The sequence below is a fragment of the Nelumbo nucifera genome, chromosome 4 (assembly GCF_055504915.1).
Source record: "Nelumbo nucifera cultivar China Antique chromosome 4, China Antique-T2T, whole genome shotgun sequence".
NCBI classification, from domain to species: domain Eukaryota; kingdom Viridiplantae; phylum Streptophyta; class Magnoliopsida; order Proteales; family Nelumbonaceae; genus Nelumbo; species Nelumbo nucifera.
Window position 1 is genome coordinate 69,102,607 of NC_142652.1, and position 25,408 is coordinate 69,128,014.

Sequence of the window (25,408 nt, forward strand, 5' to 3'; positions counted from 1 at the left end):
TTTTCAGCTTCTCGCTGCAAAAGAACCCTCTGCCCAACTTGACTACGCTTGGTGGGTGTCGAATCCAACCAAAAATAATAGTCCTGCTCGGATTAAATACTTTTGTATATAGTAATGAGCAAGGTCGTCTCCTCAGAGATTGGGTTGATTTATTTCCAAGAAAACAAAGTAGAGGATTGTTATAAAGATAAGGAAAATAAAATAAAATAAAGGTTTATTTGATAGAAGGCAGCATCTGGTTGAAGGGATAAGTTCAGCCTTGATACTTATAATTGATCATCGATGCAAGGATGAATTCAAGTGCTTATGAGTAAATTGGTTATAGCTACTAACAAGCTCTAATAGCCAATCTCCACTTATATTTTTGGCAATCAAAACAAGCTCTTTGATTGCTTCTCTTATTAATAGACAGCCCTAAACAAGCTCTTAGGGCTTAATCTATTAATAGCATTAGGAACTGGAGAAACCCAAGTCTGGTCAATGCACACACAAGTTCAGTTCGTTTAAACCAGATCATATATTTTCATAACATGAACCGAAAACTTGTCCATAATTGGTTTATGCTATTCGCCACAAAGATTAAATCTAACAAACATATACGAATTTGATGATCTAATCGGCAATAGGTTATTTTATCGATTGAACAATGGATCCTGTTGCTCAATCAATAAAATAATCTTAAACAAGAAATCGCAGAAAATATATAAATACTCATAAACAATGAACTGAAATAAAATCAATTAGATCTCACAACTGTGTAGAACCAAAGCTTCCTTAACCTTAAACCAGAAAATGAAAGCTAATCGAACTTCATGGAGAGATCGCAACTTCCAGATGGAGAGGACGAATTATGCTTCCTTCCTTCACTTCTTCCCTCCTTGATTGAGTGATTTCGACTGTTAGTCTACCCCCCTTTATATAGCCTTAGGGGGAGGAGCTGTTTCCAACACCTCTTAGGAGTTCTTTCTCAAAATTAGAAAGTCCAATTTCCTAATGGGATAATGCTTAATCCAGATCTAATCTTATCCTTATCTCTAAATAGAAATTCTTAACTAAGATGGACTTTGACTTTCTTTCTTTTTAGAAGTACAACAAGAAATAGACTCTATTAAAACTCTTGGTGACTCACGCCTCCAACTCAGTCGAATCCTACTAGGACTGATGGGGCCCACTTCTTGCATACTGAAATCATGCTGGTCTTCTCCCATTGTGCTGGGGCTATGCTGCAGGCTCCTTTCAGCTTTCTTTCCCAAATTGGGATTTTCTAAATAAAACACAATAAAATCCATTAATTAATTTACTAATTAAATAAGAAAAAATACAAATAATATGGAAATTATGCACACTATCAAACCCCCCTACACTTAGACCTTGCCTGTCCTCGGGCAAGACAAAATTTAAGCAAAAATAGACAAACTATCCTACCAAATTTTAAACTCAACTTTCCTTCTTCTTTTTCCACAAATATTCTAGGTTAATTAATGCAAACAATCAAATCAACATGACCAAGTCATACATGACTCATCTATCAACCAATTCAATTTTTGCTACTATAAACCAGGTAGTAAACTAGGGAAAACATTTTTATCTTTACTTTCTTTTTTCTCTTCTTGGTGAAAGTGAGTGCATTTTATGCTCCATCTCACTTTTAGGATTACTTGGCCAGTAAGTGCATTTTATGCTCCATCCTACTTTTGAATGGCTGGCTAGTAGGTGCATTTTATGCTCCATCCTACTAGGTTACCTCAATTGTATGGTAAAAATATTTACCCTATTTACTTAAACCTGAATTTAGGACTAGCTCAAAAGGAAATGGCTTCAGATAAGTCGTGTATTCCCTAATCGCACCTCATTTCTAGATTCACAAGTATTTTCCCAGAGTATTGCTTCAATTGATTTCAAGAGAGTTGAGTTGTTTTTTTTTTTTTTTGAACTGAAATAAATACTACTTATCTAAAATCCTGAATCAAATCCTATACTCCCCCCCCCCACACACTTAATCCATACATTGTCCTCAATGTAAGGTGAAATGCAAAGAAAAGGTGAAAATAACTAAACTATAAATGTAAAAACAAGAAAAAAGAAAAACAAACTTCCCTGTTTTGAATCATCATAAACCGGATCCTCTAACTTTTGTAGTTGCAACTTCCGGTGTTCTCCCCTTTCATCCATCATGGGCGGGTTCAAATCTGGAATAGGGGCCTGCAAAACAGAGGGTAAAGGTCTCTCATTAGAAATTGGTAACGTAATATAAGGAATGTTACCTGACTGTTGTAACTCTGGAGAATCATTCAATGCTGTAATAGTTTCTTGCAATTTAGAACTCAGGGTTGACTCCTCTTTCTTAGGATGCTTAGTAATGGAAATTCCGAATCCCTCCTTCCCACCAAGTGAAGGGATGAGAGATCCATCATATGGATAGCCAAACCCTGTAGGTAGGTAGGGCAAAATATAAAAATTTTTCTCTCTCCCATGTGGGAGTCACATTCCCTATTTTAGAAAATCTGCATTTTCAAGGGTCAATCTTGAACCTAAACCGAACCAGATCTGAAACCAAAAAGTAGGAGAGGGATATACCTGATACAGAGTAGCAGTAACTCCCAACGAAGGTGTTCACACCCAAGGAAAGCTCCAAAGACTGCTCCCGCTGAAGATGACACAGCATAGGGTGGAGCAGAATTAGCAGGTAGTTCTTCACAAGAACTGAATCCTTCAGCAAGAATTGGTGGAGGGAATGTGAGCACGACTTTAGATCAGTTTTTCTCCAAAAACTGATATCAAGAACCCTTCTTGATCGCTCCTATAGTGGAGAACGAACTGGCATTGGTGGTAGCAAGAGGAGGGCACAAGAGTAGAAGATGGACTCCCTTTAAGATTGAGTTGTTGTGTCTAGAGATTCGCCCTCCTCCTCCTTTTATAGCTTTAAAGAGATCAGCTCCTAATCCCATTAGGAGTTTCCTCATTCAAATCCTTATTTGAATCTGGACTCTCTTTAAGAGATAAGGATAAGCCCTTATCTTATCTGTAGATTAGATCAGCCCCTATCTGCTGATTCAAATCCCAGATCCACCCTTCTTTAATTAATCTAATTAAACCAGTTCGAATTGGCCTTTAGGCCCATTAAGTCCATGCGCTCACTAACCTTCCAAACTGCTGCCCAGTTGGGTTTCCTTGTTTGGTGTGGGACCCAAACATTGATCTACACATCAATCACATGGGTTCAGCCCAGCCTCTGTTACAAGGCCTGGCAGAATTCACTGTAATGGACAGTGAACCCCTGAGCCCATCACCATGGGGTCTTAATGGGCCCAACACTTACACTAAGTGGTCCTTGGGTGAAGCCAACTTATAAAAACCCAGGGACTGTGGGCAGATGCAAGATTAGCCCATCAAGTATTACCCTCAATGGTCTTACACTTAACCTTTCAGCCCATCATGATCAAACACTGCTAGACAAGAGAGGACCTCTCCCTCGGCTGCCAGGAACATTGCCTCACTCTTTACTCACATGGATCCCGGGAATTAAAACCTTTTGCAAACATTTTGAAACCATAATATATATGTATAACTTTATATAAATATATTTTGCAAAAACAAATTTCAACGATTGAAATCGGCTCCCAGCAGCTTTGGTTTCCATCAGAGAGAGTGCATCCCCGATCATTACCTTTGTCCAACAAAGAGGCTGATCCTGTCACTATGATCACCCACTCAGATGAATTCTCAGACTGTCCCAACATACCCAGGTTTTGACCCCCTCTAAGGATCACACTGATTGGCATATCAAAGATAGCCCAATCCGACACCTAATGCAGTATCATAATCGAGTCTAGGGGTCAGGTGTAACATTCCATTTTTGCCCACTAATCACCAAAGTCCAGGGCAATACTGGAATTCTGGTCCGGTTCAGGGTTTCTAGTAAACCTACACTACATGTACCTCGGGTCTCACCCTGGTAGCTAAGACAGGCTACCCCAACCAACTTGGTGGCATATTAGTGTCAGCCTTATCATGATAGATCTCCCTATATCAATCCATCGGCTATGAACATTCTAAACTAACATGAGTCTCATTTGTGTCCAGTTTAAGGGTATTACACAGAAACACACCACAATAACATGAATCAAATATGTACTTTATTCAATTACAATAAATGTCATAATGTACATCATTCTGATTAAAGCTAAAGGCATACACTGTCTAACAGCTCCCACTTGCACTTAGGTTCAATCTGGTATAAGCCGGAGTCCCATACTTTCCACGTGTTTCTCAAACACTTTCTGTGTCAGTGGCTTAGTCAATGGGTCTGCTACATTCTTCGTTGATGCTACCTTCTGAATCAGGACATTCCCTCTTCCAACTATCTCCCGTAGTACATGATACTTCCTCTCGATGTGCTTCGACTTTGAGTAGGCTCGTGGCTCCTTAGCCTGAGGGCTAGCTCCATTGTTGTCACACAACAACGGAATGGGTGATGTGCTGGATGGAACTATTCCCAATACATGAATGAACTTCTTCATCCATACGGCTTCTTTGGCAGCTTCACTTGTGGCAATGTATTCGGCTTTGGTTATGGAATCTGCCATGGACCCCTGTTTGCTGCTTTTCCAGCAAACAACACACGATCCTTTTGTGAAAACATACCCAGATGTAGACTTTCTATCATCTGGATCTGACTGGTAGTCGGCATCAGTATACCCCTAGATCTGTAATAAGAAACCATCGAATACTAGACAAAACTCTTTTGTCCTTCGAAGGTACTTAAGTATATTTTTCACAGCAGTCCAGTGCTCCTGCCCTAGGTTGGCCTGGAATCTTCTTACCACACTCACTGCCTGAGCAATATCAGGATGAGTGCACAGCATGGCATACATGATGCTCCCTATGGCTGAGGCATAGGGAACGTCCTTCATGCCCTCACTCTCCTCGGGAGTCTTGGGAGACATGCCCTTGGAGAGAGTGACTCCATGCCTGAAAGGAACATTTCCATTCTTGGAGTTCTCCATGCTGTATCTCTTGACTATTTTGTAAATGTAAGCAGATTGGGATAATCCTATTATCCTCTTCGATCTATCTCTATAGAGTTGAAGACCCAGTATATAGGAGGCTTTGCCAAGATCTTTCATGGAGAATTGCTGTGAAAGCCATACTTTCACCATAGTCAACATTCCTACATCATTCCCAATGAGCAGAATGTCATCTACATACAGAATCAAGAACGTAACCTTATTACCACTGGATTTCCTGTAAAGACAGGGTTCATCCAGATTCTACTCAAAGTCAAAATTTTTGACAGTAGAGTCAAACCGGATGTTCCAACTCCTAGAAGTTTGCTTAAGTCCATATATGGATCTATTTAATTTACGTACCATGTGTTCCTGACCCACAGCTATGAAACCTTGCGGTTGCTGCATATAGATATCTTTAGTAAGATCTCCATTCAAGAACACATTTTTGACATCCATTTGCCAAATCTCATAGTCATGGTATGCTGCTACAACTAGCAGGATCCTAATGGATTTAAGCATGGCCACCGGCGAAAAGGTTTCCTGAGCTCTCCTCATCAAGAACAATTTCTTGACGATGATTGTTCAGGATGTAATCATCCTCCAAGAAATGGGCATTTCGGCTACAGAACACCTTCTGTTCACTTGGGTCATAGAATAGGTAACCCACAGAGCCCTTGGGGTAGCCTACGAATAGGCAACGACTGGTCTTGGATTCCAATTTGTCCGTACTCATTCTTTTAATGTGCGTTGGACAACCCCAAATCTTCATGTGTCTCACACTTGGTTTCTTTCTGGTCCAAAGCTCATTAGGAGTCTTCAGAACTGATTTGGTTGGAACTCGGTTCAGCACGTATATCGCAGTCTCCAATGCGTAACCCCAAAAGGATGTGTGTAACTTTGAGTGTACGAGAAGTGACCGGACCTAATCCAATAAGGTCTTATTCCTCCTCTCTGAAACACCGTTTAGCTGTGGTGTAGTAGGAGGAGCGAACTATGATACTATCCCATTGACCTTTAAGTAGTCCCTGAATTCGTCAGACTCACCACCTCGATCCGATCGAATGGTCTTAATTTCTCTCCCTAACTGTTTCTCGACCTCTTGTTTGAACTCTTTGAACTTTTCAAATGATTCAGACTTGTGTCTCATTAGGTACACGTAACCATACTGAGAATAATCATTGGTGAATGTAATAAAATACACGTGTTGGTTACGAGTCCTAACACTCAGGGGACCACATACACGTAACCATTCAAGAGCCTCAAGTTCATTAATATAGCCCATCATCCGAAGACAATGGTCATGAACCTGCTGGCCCTTGGACATTTGTGCTTGAACTGTTTCAAGACTTTTTGCCGAGTAGAACGGTTCTGCTCTTTGTACATTGTCTTTAGACTGTCCAATATGTCCTTGGCCAGCTCAATCTGATCAAACTGCCTCTATATCGGATTGTCCAGGGAGGCAATGATATAGCATCAGGCCAGGGAATTTTTCTCTTCCCACTCTTGGGATTCCCTCCTATGGGCCTCACAAGCCCTATCTCTCGGACGCTACGGGGCAAGGTTTTTAGCCACCTTGTCCAACTTCTCAGAAGTTAGGACCAGCATAAGGTTATGGTACTAGTTAGCATAGTTTGGTCCTTTCAGTTTGTTGTCATCCAACAACTTTGCAAATTGTCCATTTTCCATTTCTGATAAAAAGCAAACATTAGTCCACAACCTAATTTGATTCATGTTATCTACATAGATATGGCTTTTAATCTATGTTCCATTTCCATTTGTTCATCTGCGAATTGTCTCTAGAAATGTGGGAAATCACATAGGGTGCATGGGGCCAACTGTTTCAGCTGCATAACCCCACCACCTTTCTATGAAGGATCATATCCACTCATCACATGAGCTTTCCCTTTGGCCTCTGTTAGACAAGGTTCATTGCCATTTTAGGTTAAACCTTTCTGTCCAGTGAGTGCTCACCCATCATATTTGTAAATGCCAAAGTGCCATGAGAGAGTCTTCCATTTTAGGATAGGCCCCTCCCACATCAGTCTATGATGCCCCTATCATCTTATGAAACATTCCAACAACAAATGGATAACACAATTTTATAGTGCGTTTGCTCATTACTGAATGACCCATCTTCATGCTAATGATGGAAGCCCTTTAGAGATTTCATCATATGAATATCCCTATCATGTGCACTCATATTTCAGGAGGGAACAAAGTTATTATGCCCTAGTTTAATTTAGGTCAAACCAAAGTGTCTCCCACTGACTTTCATAAAGCTAGATTTCGGTGGGCCCTAAATGGCTAGGGTTCTACATGGATCCTCTTCAGGGAGGTGTGGGGCCCACTACAAAGGGAGATCATCCAATGATCTTTAGGGACACCATGGCAATGATGTGCATTCAGCCATGGTGTGCGCTAGAGCCACCATCGAATCTGCATGGGCCAAATACTTATGGCCCATGTACGTTGCACATCACACATCCATACATCACATGCAAGGATAGAATTGATCCAATCAATTAATATCTGTGAAGCCCATTATTAAAGTCTAATTTAATCCATAATATTACTGATTAATATTATCTAGGTATATGGGCTGAATAGCATTAAGCAGTTCGGCCCATATAGCTTTTCTGCAATTGGTGGGCTTTAGCAGTTTTAACTCCTTAAAACTGGGCGTTATAGGTGTAGGCCGAATTAAGTCCCACAATTAAACATCAATCCCTTGACCCAAAAGTGGGAAATTAGGGCTGAGAGCAACCCCCATCGAACCATAGATTCGATCCAACCAGTTTGGTCCAATATGGTTCGAATAGGTCTAGGGTTTGATTTTCAATTCAAGAAAATGATCTGAAATTAATTACTGATAAAAGACAATCAGAAATCAGTAACAGGGCTGTTTGCACATCTCCCAACCTACAAAACAAATGTTAGATCATAGTTTGCAGTTTAATAAACGACAAATTCTCCTTCTCTTGCGTAGCCATCTTCGACCATGAAATAAAATAAATAGAAAACCCTAATTTTTCTATTAATATTACATCAGATCGAATTCCTATACATTCAGTCTAAAAAAAATAGAAAAAAAAATTAATTATAGACTAGAATGTAAAAATCTGCAAATCGCAGATATCATGCGCCAATAAACAATTCGATCTCCTTTGTACAAACAACCCATAAATCAAGAAAATTATAAAGAACAATTCTAAATATATTTCAGATTTATAAAGAATTAATTTCAGATCATTCGCCCTTGATCTGATCTATTTCGGTTCAATATTAGAACCTAGCTCTGATACCATTGAAGGGATGAGAGATCCATCATATGGATAGCCGAACCCTGCAGGTAGGTAGGGCGAAATTTCAAAAATTTCTCTCTCCCAAGTGGGAATCACATTCCCTGTTTTAGAAAATATGCATTTTCAAGGATCAATCTTGAACCTAAACCGAACCAGATCTGAAACCAAAAAGTAGGAGAGGAATATACCTAATACAAAGTAGCAGTAACTCCCAACGAAGGTGTTCACACCTAAGGAAAGCTCCAAAGACTGCTCCCACTGAAGATGACATAGCGTAGGTGGAGCAGAATCAGCAGGTAGTTCTTCACAATAACCAAATCTTTCAGCAAGAATTCGATGGAGGGCATGTAAGCACGACTTCCGATCAGTTTTTCTCCAAAAACTGATATGAAGAACCCTTCTTGATCTTTCCTACAGTGGAGAACAAACTGGCAATGGCGGCAGCAGGAGGAGGGCGCAAGAGCAGAAGATGGCGCAGTCTTACTGTTGCTGTCTTCTCTCTTTCTATGATCTATGATCTGATTGAGTTGTTGTGTCTAGTGGTTCGCCCTCCTCCTCCTTTTATAGCTTTAAAGAGATCAGCTCCTAGTCCCATTAGGAGTTTCCTAATTCAAATCCTTATTTGAATCTGGACTCTCTTTAAGAGATAAGGATAAACCCTTATCTTATCTATAGATTAGATCAACCCTCCTAATCTTATTAAGAGTTTCCAAATCCAAATCTGTATTTGGACCTAGACTCTCTGAGTGGATAAGGATAATCCATTATCCTATCTGTTGATTCAAATCCCAGATCCGCCCCTCTTTAATTAATCAAAATAAACCAGTTTGAATTGGGCTTTAGGCCCATTAAGTCCATGTGCTCACTAACCTTTCAAACAGCTGCCTAGTTGGGTTTCCTTGTATGGAGTGGGACCCAAACATTGATCTACACATCAGCCACATGGGTTCAGCCCAGCCTCTGTTACAAGGCCTGGCCGAATTCACTGTAATGGACAGTGAACCCCCGAGCCCATCACCATGGGCTCTTAATGGGCCCAACACTTACACTAAGTGGTCCCTGGGTCAAGCTACCTTATAAAAACCCAGGGACTATGGGCAGATGCAAGGTTATTCCATCAGGTATTATCCTCAATGGTCTTACAGTTAACCTCTCAGCCCATAATAATCAAACACTGCCCGACAAGAGAGGACCTCTCCCTCGGCTACAAGGAATAGTGTCACATTCTCTACTCACATGGATCCTGGGAATTAAAACCTTTTGCAAACATTTTGAAACCATAATATATATGTATATCTTTATATAAATATATTTTGCAAAAACAAATTTTAACAATTGAAATCAGCTGCCAATAGCTTTGGTTTCCATTAGAGAGAGTGCATCCCCGATCATTACCTTTGTTCGACAAAGGGGCTGATCTTGTCATTATGATCACCCACTTAGATGAATTCTCAGATTGTCCCAACATACCCAGGTTTTGACCCCCTCTAAGGATATCACTGATTGGCATATCAAAGACAGCCCAATCCGACACCTAGTGCGGTATCATAATCGAGTCTAGGGGTCAGGTGCAACATTCCAGTTTTGCCCACTTATCACCAAGGTCCAGGGCAATATTGGAATTCTGGTCCGGTTCAGGGTTTCAAGTAAACCTACACTGCATGTACCTCGGGTCTGACCCTGGCAGTTGAGACAGGCTACCCAAACCAACTTGGCGGCACATCAGTGTCAGCCTTATCAGGATAAATCTCCCTAGATCGATCCATCGGCTGTGAACATTCTAAACTAACACGAGCCTCATATGTGTCCAGTTTAAGGGTATTGCACAGAAACACACCACAATAACATGAATCAAATATGTACTTTATTCATTTACAATAAATTTCATAATGTACATCATTCCGATTGGAGCTAAGGGCATACATTGTCTAACACCAAGTTCAAAAACTTCCTGTGCTAAAGAATCAATCACATCAACAGAATAAACAGGATTATCATCAGTAGGATATTTTATGGCATTATAAATATTAAACTTAACAATCTTACCATCAAATTCCATTGTAAGTGTCCCCTTATGCACATCGATTCTAGTCTTAGATGTCTTAAGAAATGGTCTTCCCAACAAAATTGGATTTGAATTGGAAGAATTATCTTCTTCCAAATCAATCACATAAAAATTAGCAGGAAAGACCAAATCATTGACTTGAACCAACACATCCTCCAAAACCCCCTTTGGATATGTAGTTGATCGATTAACAAGTTGTAGAATCACACCCATTTCTTTCAATGGTCCAAGGTTCAAAGTTGTGTAAATAGAACGGGGCATGACATTTATCGAAGATCCTAGATCTAACATTGCTCTTTCGATCTTAACATTTCCTATCTTACAAGGGATAGAAAACATACCTGGATCCTTACATTTATGAGGTAATTTCTTTTGGAGGATTGCTGGAACATTTTCCCCTATATGAACTTTCTCATTACCTTTCAGCTTTTTCTTAGTAGTGCATAACTCCTTGAGGAATTTAGCATAGCGAGGTACTTGCTTGATTGCATCAAGGAGGGGAATATTTACCTCAACCTTGCGAAATGTCTCAAGAATATCCTTCTCTTGCTCCTACTTCTTGGGTTTTGCAAATCGGCTAGGAAAAGGTGGAGTTGCCACTATGGCTTGGGGTTGTTCACCGTTTGGATCTTGAGTTTGGGGTGGTGGTGCTTCCTTTTCTATTTATTCTTCAATTGTATTCTTAGGCACTTCCTTGCTAGGCCTATTCAGCTCCTTTCTACTTTTTAAAGTGATTGCACTAGCATTCTGCTTAGGGTTGACTATGTTCTGTAAGGGTAGTTTTCCTAATCCTTGAGATTCCAATCAACTCACAGCAATTGCCAATTGGCTCACTTGATTCTCCAGGTTTTGGATGCTTGTCCTTGTCTCCTGTTGAAATTGTTGGGTGTTAGTTGCAAGTGCTTTAACAATTTCATCTAAAGACATACTTGGTTTGGAAGATGAATGTTGTGGAGCCGGTTGTCTAGCTTGATATTATTGGAAGCCAAAGGGCTTGGCTCCATAGCTAAGACTAGGATGATCCCTCCATCCTGCATTGTAAGTATTTGAATAGGGATTGTATCTCCTTTGTGGGAATCCTCCAACAGCATTGGCTTGTTCATAGGGTTCATCTTGAAGTGTAGGACACATGTTGGTTGGATGACCCATAGTGGAACAAATGCCACAAGTCTTTACTCGTTGTACATGATCTACTACCAATTTTTCCACAAGAGAGGTGAGAGTATCTAATCGTTGATCAATGAAAGAAGTACTAACCTCATTAACTCTCCTTGGGATGGTATCTTGTCTATTGCCAAACTGTTGTGCATTAGCAACCATGTTTGCAATTAGTTCCCTTGCTTGAGTAGGAGTTTTATTCACCAACACATCTCCACTTGCAGCATCAATCATACTCCTATCAATTGGCAATAATCCTTCATAAAAATATTGGATAAGGAGTTGATCCAGAATCTGATGTTGAGGACAGCTTGCACATAGTTGTTTGAGTCTCTCCCAATACTCATAGAGAGTTTCTCCACTGAATTGTCTTATCCCACAAATTTCCTTCCTGATATTAGCAGCTCGTGAGGCAGGGAAGAACTTCTCAAGAAATTGCGTCTTCATCTCATTCCATGTAGTGATAGAACCGGAGGGTAAGTAGTAAAGCCAATCCTTAGCTTTGTCAGCTAGTGAGAAAGGAAAGGCGCGCAACTTAATCTGCTCTTCGGTAACACCCTAAGGTTTCATGCTCAACTAGACTACATGAAATTCTTTTAAGTGTTTATGGGGATCTTCACTTGAAAGTCCACGGAAAGTAGGAAGTAAGTAGATAAGACCGGATTTCAATTCAAAAGGTACCATTAGATCTGCATATTCGATGTAGAGTGGTTGTTGATTCAGATCTGGTAAAGCTAGCTCTCTAAGAGTTCTTTCATCGATGTTGGCCATGACTTCTTCTTCAGAGTTGTTAAATGACTCGACGAGGTCTGTTACCGACTTCACCCCGAGAGATGGGAGCGATGCCGATTGGTTACGACGTTGCTTGGCTTCTTTCCTCAACCGACGAACTGTGTTTTCGATCTTGAGATCATATTGGAGTTCACCTACACGATAAGAACGAGGCATAAACCAACCAAAAGGAAATAAATCTTATTTAGGACACCAATCCCCGGCAATAGCACCAAAATTTGGTGGGTGTCGAATCCAACCAAAAATAAAAGTCCTGCTCGGATTAAATACTTTTGTATATAGTGATGAGCAAGGTCGTCTCCTCAGGGATTGGGTTGATTTATTTCCAAGAAAATGAAGTAGAGGGTTGTTATAAAGATAAGGAAAATAAAATAAAACAAAATAAAGGTTTATTCGATAGAAGGCAGCATCCGGTTGAAGGGATAAGTTCAGCCTTGATTCTAACAATTGATCATCTATGCAAGGATGAATTCAAGTGCTTATGAGTAAATAGGTTATAGCTACTAACAAGCTCTAATAGCCAATCTCTACTTATATTTTCGGCAATCAAAACAAGCTTTGATTGCTTCTCTTATTAATAGACAGCCCTAAACAAGCTCTTAGGGTTTAATCTATTAACAGCATTAGGAACTGGAGAGACCCAATTCTAGTCAACGCACACACAAGCTCGGTTCATTTAAACCAAACCATATATTTTCATAACATGAACCGAAAACTTGTCCATAATTGGTTTATATTATTCGCCACAAAGATTAAATCTAACAAGCATATATGAATTTGATGATCTAATCGGCAATAGGCTATTTTATCGATTGAACAATGGATCCTATTGCTCAATCAATAAAATAATCTTAAATAAGAAATCGCAAAAAATATATAAATACTCATAAACAATGAACTGAAATAAAATCAATTAGATCTCACAATTGTGTAGAACCAAAGATTCCTTAACCTTCAACCAGAAAATAAAAGCTAATCGAACTTCATGGAGAGATCGCAACTTCCAGATGGAGATGATGAATTCTGCTTCCTTCCTTCACTTCTTCCCTCCTTGATTGAGTGATTTCGATTGCTAGTCTACCCCCCCTTTATATAGCCTTAGGGGGAGGGGCTGTTTCCAACACCTCTTAGGAGTTCTTTCTCAAAAATAGAAAGTCAAATTTCCTAATGGGATAATGCTTAATCCAGATCAAATCTTATCCTTATCTCTAAATAGAAATTCTTAACTAAGATGGACTTTGACTTTCTTTCTTTTTAGAAGTACAACAAGAAATAGACTCTATTAAAACTCTTGGTGACTCACGACTCCAACTCAGCCGAATCCTACTAGGATTGATGGGGCCCACTTCTTGCATGCTGAAATCGTGCTGGTCTTCTCCCATCATGTTGGGGCTATGTTGCAGGCTCCTTTCAACTTTCTTTCCCAAATTGTGATTTTTTAAATAAAACACAATAAAATCCATTAATTAATTTACTAATTAAATAAGAAAAAATACAAATAATATGGAAATTACGCACATTATCAGCGCTCATGAAACTTGCACAAAAGTACATGAATGCCGAGGAAGCCCAGACTCTATGAAGGAGTGAAGAGGACCAACATGATCGGAAGTTGAAAGACCATGATGAGTGCAGGTTGGACAAAGACAGTAAGAGACAGGACTACTAACCAAACCGCAAACTGAGGACCCCACCACTGACGTACAGAAACTTCACTCCCTTGAATGCATCGCAAGCCAAGACACTGATACAGATCCACGACCAAAGGTTCGTTAGTCGGCCCAAAAAGATGAAGTATGAAAACAACAAAAGAAATTGAGAAAAGTACTGTAATTTTCATAGAGACCACGACCACGAGACCGATAGCTACCTCGACCTATGCCATCACTTGGAGGACCTCGTCCAGCACAAGTACCTCGACGGGTTTGTAGATATCAAGGGACACAAGCCAAAGGGAGAAGAGCATTGCCCTGATGTACTACCAGCCCGAGTTTCCCCAGCTGGAGTCATTGCTGTCATCTCAGGCTGGATGGCCTTCGGAGGAGAGAGTAGCTCAGCCCGCAAGGCATATGCCAGACTGCATCAAGTTGAAGACTGGGAACCAAAGAGATAGAAGCAGGATGTTCCCATCACATTCACCGATGACGATCTAGGGAGGTTCAGACCACATGACAATGCCCTTGTGATAACCTTCAAGATCGCTAACTTTGAGATCCGGTGCATACTGGTGGACACAGGGAGCTTGGCCGACATCCTCTTTGAAGAAGTGTTCGAACAACTCAACATCAGGAAGGACCGTCTGATGCCAATTAACACTCCCCTGGTGGGATTCTCCGAGGAATCCTTGATACCCTAGGGGAAAATAACCTAGCCACTGCTGATAAGTGACAATCTCATCACCGCCATGGCGATGGTAGACTTCATCGTTATTCATGTCTTGTCCCCTTACAACACCATCCTTGGCCAGCCTGCACTAAATGCTCTACAAGCCTTAGTCTCCATATACCACTTAGCTATGAAGTTCCCGACCCAATATGGAATGGGTGTAGCCCATGGAAACCAGAGAACTACGAGGCAGTGTCACTTGACAGCCTGCAGAAGGAGACCACATACCACTAAATCACTCACTATAGAAAACATGGACCTAAGGGATGAACCTGCAGAAGGAGACCACACACCACTAAATCACTCACTATAGCCCGCTGTTAAGGATGGCATCCACTTGTGTGCCAAGATCTAGCCCAGTTCCAAGGGCTTCAAGCTCGTTGATATAACCCATCATCCAAAGACAATGGTCGTGAACCTGTTGCCCCTTGGACATCTGAGTGGTCATGAGCTGTTTCAAGACCTTCTGCCGAGTAGAACGATTCTGTTCTTTGTACATTGTCTTTAAACTATCCAATATGTCCTTGGCTAGTTCGATATGATCGAACTGCCTCTGTATCGGATTGTCTAGGGAAGCAATAACATAGCAACAGGCTAGGGAGTTTTTATCCACCCAATCTTGGAATTCCCTCCTTCTGGCATCAGAAGCCCTGTCACTCGGATGCTCCGAGGCAGGATTCTTAACTACCTTATCCAATTTTTTAGATGATAAGACTAGCATGAGGTTATGGTACCAATCGGCATAGTTCGGACCCTTAAGATTGTTGTCGTCAAGAAGCTTCGCAAATTGTCCATTTGCCATTTTCTGATAAAACAGCAAACATTAGTCCACAACCTAATTTGATTCATGTTCATTACATAGATATGGCTTTTAATCTATGTTCCATTTCCATCTGTTCATCTCTGAGATTTCCCTCCCATCTCAGTGACGGAGACAACGACTTGTCTCTGGAAATTTGGAAAACCACATAGGGTGCATGGAGCCAACTGTTTCAGTTGCAAAACCCCACCACCTTTCTGTGAAGGATCACATCCACTCATCATATGAGTTTTCCCTTTGGCCTCTATCAGACAAGGTTCAGAGCCATTTTCAAGTAAACCTTTCTGTCCAGTGAGTGCTCACCCATCATATTCGTGAACGCCAATGTACGGTGAGAGAGTTCCCATTTTCTAGTGAATCCCTCCCACATCGGTCTATGACGCCCCTATCATCTTATGAAACACTCAGACAAGCCCAACAACAAATGGATAGCCCATTTTCTGGTGCGTTTCCTCATTACTGAAGGACCCATCCTCATGCTAATGATGGAAGGCCTTTAGAGAGTTCATCACATGAATCTCCCTATCACATGCACTCATATTTGCTGGAGGGAACGGAAAAATTATGCCCTAGTTTGATTTAGGTCAAACCAAAGTGGCTCCCACTGACTTTCATAAAGCCAGATTTCGGTGGGCCCAAATCGGCTAAGGTTCTGCACGTATCCTCTTCAGGAGGTGTGGGGCCCACTACCGAGGGAGGTCATCCAATGACCAGCAGGGACACCATGGCAATGATGTGCATTCAGCCATGGTGTGCGCAAGAGCCACTATCGAATCAACATGGGCCAAGCACTTATGGCCCATGAACGTAGCACATTACACATCCATACATCACATGCAGGGAAGAATTGAACCAATCAAATAATAACTGTAAAGCCCATTTAAAGCCCATAATATTAACCATTAATATTATCTAGGTATATGGGCCGATAATAGGGTTGATCAATTTGGTCCGTATAGCTTTATCTGCGAAGTGGGCTTTTAGCAGTTTTAACAATTTTAAAATTGGGCCTTTACAGGTTGGGCCGAATTAAACATTCAATTAATTATCAATCCTTAGGCCCATTAGTGGGAGAATTAGGGCTAACATTCAGCCTTGATCGAACCCTAGATTCAGTCCAACTAGTTTGGACCAGTCTGGTTCGAATGGGTCTAGGGTTTGATCTTTAATTAAAGATTTAATTCAAGAAATTAATCTGAAATTAAATACTGATAAAGGAAAATCAAGAATCAGTCAGATAGGGCTGTTCGCACAATCCATCCTGCAAAACAAAGGTTAGATCACAGTTTGCAGTTTCATAAACTTCAAATCACAGATAGCGATTCTCCCATCTGTGAAATCTCCTTCCTTGCACCGCCATCTTCGATCCAAAATAAAAATAAATAGAAAACCTAATTTCTATTATAATTCCATTAGATCGAATGCCTATACATTCAGTCTAAAAATAAAAAAAAATATATTTTACAGACCAAATGTAATAAACAAGAAACTGCAAAATCGTAGGTTCCTTGCGCCAACCAAGATTTCGATCTCCATGTGTACGAACAGCCCATAAATCAAGAAAATTATAAAGAAAAATTCTAAATAATAATCAGATTTATAAAATTTAATTTCAGATTAATCGCCCATTAACTGGAAACAAATTTTCCAAAAAATCCTTATAACTACGCAAATCGGGTAGAATGCCTTCTGCCCATTTGCACAGGTTTAGATTTGATCCAATTCAGTTCAAGATTTGAACCATGGCTTTGATACTACTGAAGGGATGAGATATCCAACGTATGGATGCCCGAATCTTGCGGAATAGAATGGGTGAATTCCAAAAATTTCTCTCCATCCTACTGGGAATCGTATTCCCTATTTTAGAAAAATCATATTTTTCAAGAATCAATCTTGAACCAAGAACCGAACCAGATCTAAACAAAAGTCGTAAGAGAGGGATATACCTGATATAGAGAAATAGTATCTCCCAATGGAGGTGTTCACGCCCAAGGAAGGAACCAAAAACTGCTCCCATTGAAGATGGTGCAGTGAAGGATGGAGCAGAATCAATAGCATTCTTCAAAAGAACCAGACCCTTCGCAAGAATCAGCTGGACGGCACATGAGCACTACTTCCAATCAGCCCTTTCACAAAGGACTGATATCAAGATCCAATCTTGATCACTCCTACTGACAAGAGGAGATCGAACTGGCAGATATGGCGGGGGCAGGAAGGATGCGGCAAGAGAGATTTAGCGCAGTTATGCTGAATTCTCTTTTTTGTGATTTCATCTCTAAAGAGGATGTGAATATATGAATCATCTAAAGGCTGCCGCCCCTTCCTCCTTTTATAAGCTTAAAGAGATCAGCTCCTAATCCCATTAGGAGTTGCTGATCCAAATCATATTTGGATCAAAATTCCCTTCATGTGATAAGGGTAAACCCTTATCTTATCTGCAGAGTAGATCAGCCCCCTCCTAATCCTGTTAGGAGGTTTCCAGATCTGAATGTGATTCAGATCTGGAATTTCTGAGTGGATAAGGTTAAGGCCCAATCCTATCTGCTAATCTAATCTCAGAATTCGCCCCTCATTTAACTAATCAAATCAGCCCAGTTCAAAATGGGCTTTAGGCCCAATAAGGTTATGTGCTCACTTAGCCTTCGAAACTGCTGCCTAGCTGGGCTTTCTTGTATGCCATGGGACCCAAACATTGATCTACACATCAGCCACATGGGTTCATCCCAGCCTTTGTTACAAGGCCTGACCGAATACACTATTATGGATAGTGCACCCCCTGAAACCCATCACATGGGCTCTAAGGGCCCAATACTTACCCTAAGTGGTCTCTGGGCCAAGCTACCTTGTAACACCAAGGGACTGCGGGCAGATGCAAGATTTGCCCATCAGGTATTAGCCTCAATGGCCTTACACTTAACCTATCATCCCATAATGATCAAACACTGCTCGACAAGAGAGGAACTCTCCCTCGGCTTCAAGGAACAATGTTGCACTCTCTACTCACATGGATCCCAGGAATTAAAACCTTTTGCGAACGTTTGGAAACCATAATATATATACTTTTATATCTCATATAAAATATATTTTGCAAAACAAATCTCAATGATTGAAATCTGTTGCTGGCAGTCTTGGTTTCCATCAAAGAGAGTAAATTCCCGATCATCACCTTTGTCCGACAAAGGGGTTGATCCTGTCACTATGATCACCCACTCAGATGAATTCTCAGACTGTCCCAACATACCCAGGTTTTGACCCCCACTAAGGATCTCAATGATTGGCATATCAAAGACAGCCCAATCTGACACCTAGTGCAGTATCATAATCGAGTCTAGGGGTCAGGTGTAACTTTCAAGTTTTGCCCATCAATCTCCAAGGTCCATGGCAATACTGGAAATCGGGTCTGGTTCAAAGATTCAATTAATCCTACACTGCATGTGCCTTGGGTCTCACCCTGGCGGCTGAGACAGGGCACCCCAACATTTGGCAGCACACCAGTGTCAGCCTTGGCAGGATAAATCTCCCCAGACTTATCCAACGGCTGTGAACATTCTAATCTAACACGTGTCTCATAAGTGTCCAGTTTAAGGGTATTACACAGAAACACACCACAGGAACATGAATCAAATATGTACTTTATTCATTTGCAATAAATTCATAATGTACATCATTCTGATTGGAGCTAAGGGCATACAACTGTCTAACAATTTGGACCACCGAATTTTGGATCTAGCAATTTTAACTACTGAAAATTAAAGATAAAAAAATAAAAAACAAAGGCAATCAATGACTGAACTTGCTAGGATCTAATTGAAAGCGTCAAGACTATTGGTCCACCAAACCATTCCATTGAACATCAATTTATTAAATTAACCAAGATAATTCATTATTTTCATAAGCTGAAATTTTTCCTAATTTATTTAATATTCCCTTCCAGGATATATCAAACCTACTTCTATCAAGTAACCCTTCGATTCATCTATTAGAGTTCTCAAGACAGAAAGTGCACTAAGCTCTATGAAAAACCTGTATCATCAGATGAATCATGCATATATAATCTTATATACATTCGATTCACACTATGAATTATTTAGTCTATTATATGAATTCCCCTTCCGATTCATTCACATAAACCATATCAACTAAGAGGCGGTCAAACTCCTAATTGCATTGCGCATAATAACTCAGACAATATGAAAATAAAAACAACTTGGTTAAATTAAATAAAAATCAATCCATGGTCGTAGTTAGGCTTTCCATAGCCCTAGCTACAAATAAACTAGTTCATGATAAAGGAAATTAAACAAACATGGTACAAGAAAGAACTCATGATGTCGCCCTTGAGGTTGAGATCGGTGAGCTTGTCTTCTCCTTGTCGCCATCCAGCTCCTTGTTTGTCTCCTTCTCCTTTTCCTGCCGCCTTCCTCTGTTCTCCTCTTTTTTCTCCTTTTAGAACTCTTCTCTTTATATAATACTAGAAAAATAAGGGTTCCCTATAGATTATCTCCTATAGGATAGGATTTGAATTCTCCTAAACAACTTCCTCTTCTCACCGCAAAAATAGGAATCTAGATATTGATCAAATAGGCATCCAGATATGGATCGAATAGGCCATCTTATCCTTCCAAAATAAAAGGAATTTCTTGGGGTGAATCCGCCTAGCAATTTGCTCCTTTCTTTATTCGCCGCCTCCTTCCTATCTTCACTTCAACTTGCACCATAGATTGAACTTCTAAGTTCTTAATAGATGCCTTAGAAATCATGTCCTCTAAATTTCCCTTCTTTTCTCGTGGGGGCAGCTGTTGTTGAAATCCCATGGGTGCTTTTTGTTGGTTGTTATTCCACGAAAAATTCGGATGACTCCTCCATCCTGGATTGTATGTATTTGAATAGGGGTTGAAATTTGGCCTGCCACCATGAGAAACAAAATTAGCACTTTCATTTGAAGCAAAAGGATTACCTACCTGACAATCGGAATTTATATGTCCCAGTTGGCCACAAAGGTCACATGGATTACAAGATGACACATCTATTGCTGCAACACTAAGATTGTCTAATTTTTTATTCAAACTAGCAAGCTGAGCAGATAAATCTACAAATGAATCTATATGATGCACTCCCCTTTGATTAGCTCGGTCATTATTCCATTGGTAGTTATTTGATACCATTTCTTCCACTAGATCATAGGCTTCCTCTGGAGTTTTCCTCATGATTCTGCCTCCTGCAGCTACATCAATAATGGAGCAATTAGATGGAGTAATACCATTATAAAAAGATTGAATTTGATGCCAAACTGGTATTCCATGGTGAGGACACTTCCTAAGCATCTCTTTAAATCGTTCCCACGCCTTATACAAAGATTCCCTCTCTAGTTGAACAAAAGTAGTGATATCATTGATCAACTTTGCTGTTTTAGAGGGAGGAAAATACTTAGCCAAAAATTTTTGAGTCAAGTCGTCCAAGTAGTGATACTTCCTGTAGGGAGTGAGTTAAGCCAATCCTTAGCTCTATCACGTAATGAAAATGGAAAAAGTTTAAGCCTAATAGCATCATCGCTAACTCCATTATGCTTGAATGTGTCGCATATTTCTAGGAAGTTAACAATGTGTGCATTAGGATCATCACTCGGCAACCCACTAAAACGAATACTCGTTTGGATCATTTGGATAATCGCAGGCTTGATCTCGAAATTATTGGCTTGAATCGTTGGCTTGCTGATGCTAGAAGTAGCCCCATCAATTGTTGGACAAGCATAGTCCAAAAGAGTTCGATTTTCTTCGTCTGCCATCTCTTCCTCAACTTCTTCTATTGGTTCACCTTCTTCGACCTTCTCTCTCTCTTTACTTTTGTTGGCTCTTTGCAGTATGCGAAGGGTTTTCTCTATTTCAGGGTCAAAATCTGCTAGTTCCTTGCCTTTAGTGCGTGTCATACACTAATTAATCTGAACAAAGCAAGAATTTGAACACATTAAATAAAGAGTAAAATCCAAATTAACCAAGGTTAACAAGTTCTAATATTATTTTAGGATTAAATCCCCGGCAACGACACCAAAAGCTTGATAGTTATAATTATATATCCCTAACAAGTGCACTAGTTATCAAGTAGTATAAAGATATAGTTCCCACGAGGATTTAACAAAATAAGTACTAAAACTATAGTTTTCCCTTAATTATTTGGACAACCAAATTTTGGATCTAGCAATTTTAACTACTGAAAATTAAAGATAAAATAAATAAAAAGCAAAGGCAATCAATGACTGAACTTGCAACGATCTAATTGAAAGCGCCAGGACTGTTGGTCCACCTAACCATTCCAATGAACATCAATTTATTAAATTAACCAAGACAATTCATTATTTTCATAAGCTGAAGTTTTTCTTAATTTATTTAATATTCCCTTCTAGGATATATCAAACCTAGTTCTATCAAATAACCCTTCGATTCCTCTATTAGAGTTCTCGAGACAGAAAGTGCACTAAGCTCTATGAAAAACCTGTATCATCAAATGAATCATGCATATATATTCCTATATACCATTCAATTCACACTATGAATTATTTAGTCTATTATATGAATTCCCCTTCCAATTCATTCACATAAACCAAATCAACTAAGAGGTGGCCAAGCTCCTAATTGCATTGCGCATAATAACTCATAGACAATATGAAAATAAAAACAACTTGGTTAAATTAAATAAAAATCAATCCATGGTCGTGATTAGGCTTTCCATAGCCCTAGCTACAAATAAACTAGTTCATGATAAAGGAAATTAAACAAACAAGTTACAAGAAAGAACTCATGATGTCGCCCTTGAGGTTGAGATCGGTGAGCTTGTCTTCTCCTTGTCTCCGTCTAGCTCCTTGTTTATCTCATTCTCCTTTTCTGCCGCCTTCCTCTGTTCTCCTCTTTTTTCTCCTTTTGGAACTCTTCTCTTTATATAATACTAGAAACATAAGGGTTCCCTATAGATTATCTCCTATAGGATAGGATTTGAATTCTCCTAAACAACTTCCTCTTCTCACCACAAAAATAGGAATCCAGATATGGATCAAATTGGCATCCAGATATGGATCAAATAAGCCATCTTATTCTTCCAAAATAAAAGGAATTTCTTTGGGTGAATCCGCCTGGCAATTCGCTCCTTTCTTTGTTTGCCGCCTCCTTCCACTCTTCACTTCAACTTGCGCCATAGATTGAGATTTCTACCAATTGGTATTCAATTCTTCAATTCCAAGCCCATCGTACCTGCAACATTAATTTGGCTTCATTAAATACGAAATTTAAATAGAATTTATAAATTAAGCACAATTTCTGTCAAAATTAAAGGAAATTATCTACAATTAATATATACACTTTGCATTCTATCAGATAACAGTCTCCAAGTTTGACTTATCAAGAAAAATATAAAAAATAAGATAAAACAAAGTTCTAATGTAAGTGGGAAAGTAGTGATTTCCGAATATGAAAACGTGTAGGCTAAGGAACGTTTTTAGCAAGTCAGCAGTGCAATTGCAACTTAAGCCCAACTCGGCCCTCATCGAGTTTTAGGTTTTGACAACCTTTATGTTTTAGGTTTTGACAGATTCGGCCCTCATCGAGAATGAAAACAAGCCCGAAGTTGGAGCAAGTTCGCAGCCAGGCCCATTTCACAACTTAAGCCCAACTCGCAGAAGTACCTTGAAGCAGCCCAACTCGAATTCAAGAGTCAAGAGTCCAAATCTCGAATGTAATCTCCAAAGAGAGAGTCTTATCAGATCTAAAGTCTTGAATGTAATCCTAGAGAGATAAGAAGATTGAGATTAGATCATTAAAGAAGAGATAGGATAGGATTAGTTCAAAGAAGATCAACACTCCCTAAAGATAAGATGATCTCCTATAAGGAGTTGGAAAACAACCCTCTCCTTTGGCTATATAAAGAGGGGGGCGAACCAGCTCTAGCATCGCTCACTCCAAGATCCAAGATATCATCAAGAAGACCAAGAAAGCTCAAGAAAGCAGTTCGGCCATGGAGAAGCAAAGCATGGAGATTGCGCAGATCATGAGCAGCTAAGCTTCCTTTTCTGGTTCAAGGGGGGAGGTTCGATTGTGTCATTGTGAGGTTCTGTAGTTAATTTATTTTCTTGCTTTTTAATTCAAGTATTCAGTGATTCTTGTGCATATTTTTATTGGATGTTGATGTTAATTAGTTTGACAAACTGAATTAATGTTGATTTTCCTACTGCTATCCATGATTTCGGTGATCCGTAATTGTCACGAATAATGGAACAAGTAGCAATTAGGTTGATATCTTTTTGGGTCAATTGTTCTTGACAGCCTTTGACCAATGTTTTAACTTGGTTCAACCAAAAGGAATCGATGAAACAAGATTCAGTAATTGCACCTATCTCAATTATTGTTATTTTGGTTTAACTATTTTCACAAATCTCAATGCTATCACTATTTAACATGGATGCTATCGTACCCAGTTGAGTGGTGATAAGTGTTGATCGAATGTTGGGTTTGGTCAACTAAATTAGGAAAACACAAGGTTTATTATGGCTATCCTAATAAATCTAAGGTTAAATGCTTGAATTGCAAGAATGCTGAAATTTACCTAGGATTGATGGCCAATCGATTCAACCCGAACCCTTGCACCAAAATTCGGTAAGACTGATTTTCTCTTGTTTGTTTAGTTTGTTATTGATTTCTTGTTCTTTTAAATTTTAGTTATTTCCCCACTCAATTACTTTATCCATTCGGCTAAGAGATTATGCTTCGACAAACCTGTCAAAATTTTGGCGCCGTTGCTGGGGAGCAACTTTAATTTCTTAGCTATTACCTTCTCTTTGTTAACCTCTTTAGTTTTATGACTCGTGCTTCTCAATGAGGTGAACTCAAGTACAACCCCGAAATTGAGAGGACCACCCGTCGTTTAAGGAAGGAGGCAAGACAAAGGAAGGATCGTTCACCAAAAAAGGTGAATTCAGATTGTGATTTACTCATCTGTGATCTACCCATCTTCGAAGGAGAAGAAAGAATGGCTCATAGAGAGAGAACATTGAGTGAGTTAGCTACACCAATGATGAACCAACAGCCCCTATGCATCACGTATCCCAATCTTGAGGTAGGTTTTGAATTGAAATCTGGTTTGATACAATTATTGCCTCTATTTCATGGTTTTCCAGGTGAGGACCCTCATAAGCATCTGAAGGAATTCCATGTCGTCTGTTCAAGCATGAAACCTCACGGTATGACCGAGAATCAGGTAAAACTCATAGCCTTTCCATTTACTTTGCATGATAAAGCAAAGGATTGGTTGTATATTCTTCCTCCCGGTTCAATACACACATGGGATGAGATGTGTTAGACAGTTTTGTATGCCCTTAGCTTCAATCCGATTTGATGTACTTTTGTTATTTAGTGGAAATAAATAAAGTGCATGTTTGATTCATGTTGTTTTGTACAATTCTGTGTAAGACCCTAAAACTGGACACTTACAGAGACTCGTGTTAGTTTTAAATATTCACTGCCATTGGATAAGTCTGGGGAGATTTATCCTACCAAGGCTGATACTGGTGTGCCACCAAGTGTTGGGATGGCCTGTCTCAGCCACCAGGGTAAGACCCGAGGCACATGCAGTATGGGATTACTTGATTCCTTGAACCGGACCAGATTAACAGTATTGCCCAAGACCTTGGAGATAGATGGGCAAAATTGGAAAGTTACACCTGACCCCTAGACTCAATTATGACATTTAACTAGGTGTCGGATCGGGCTGCCTTTGATATGCCAATCTGTGAGATCCTTAGATGGGGATCAAAACCTGGGTATGTTGGGATAGTTTGAGGATTCATCTGAGTGGGTGATCATAGTGACAGGATTAGCCCCTTTGTCGGACAAAG

The 25,408-nt window shown here is 39.8% G+C and overlaps 1 non-coding gene across 1 annotated transcript; it reads left to right on the top strand.

Annotated features, from left to right (window-relative positions):
• The first annotated feature begins 20,826 nt into the window (after positions 1-20,826).
• Positions 20,827-20,933, top strand: LOC148800680 (small nucleolar RNA R71). The gene has a single exon (XR_016071069.1). It is a non-coding gene; the product is annotated as a small nucleolar RNA R71 (small nucleolar RNA).
• Positions 20,934-25,408: the final 4,475 nt, after the last annotated feature.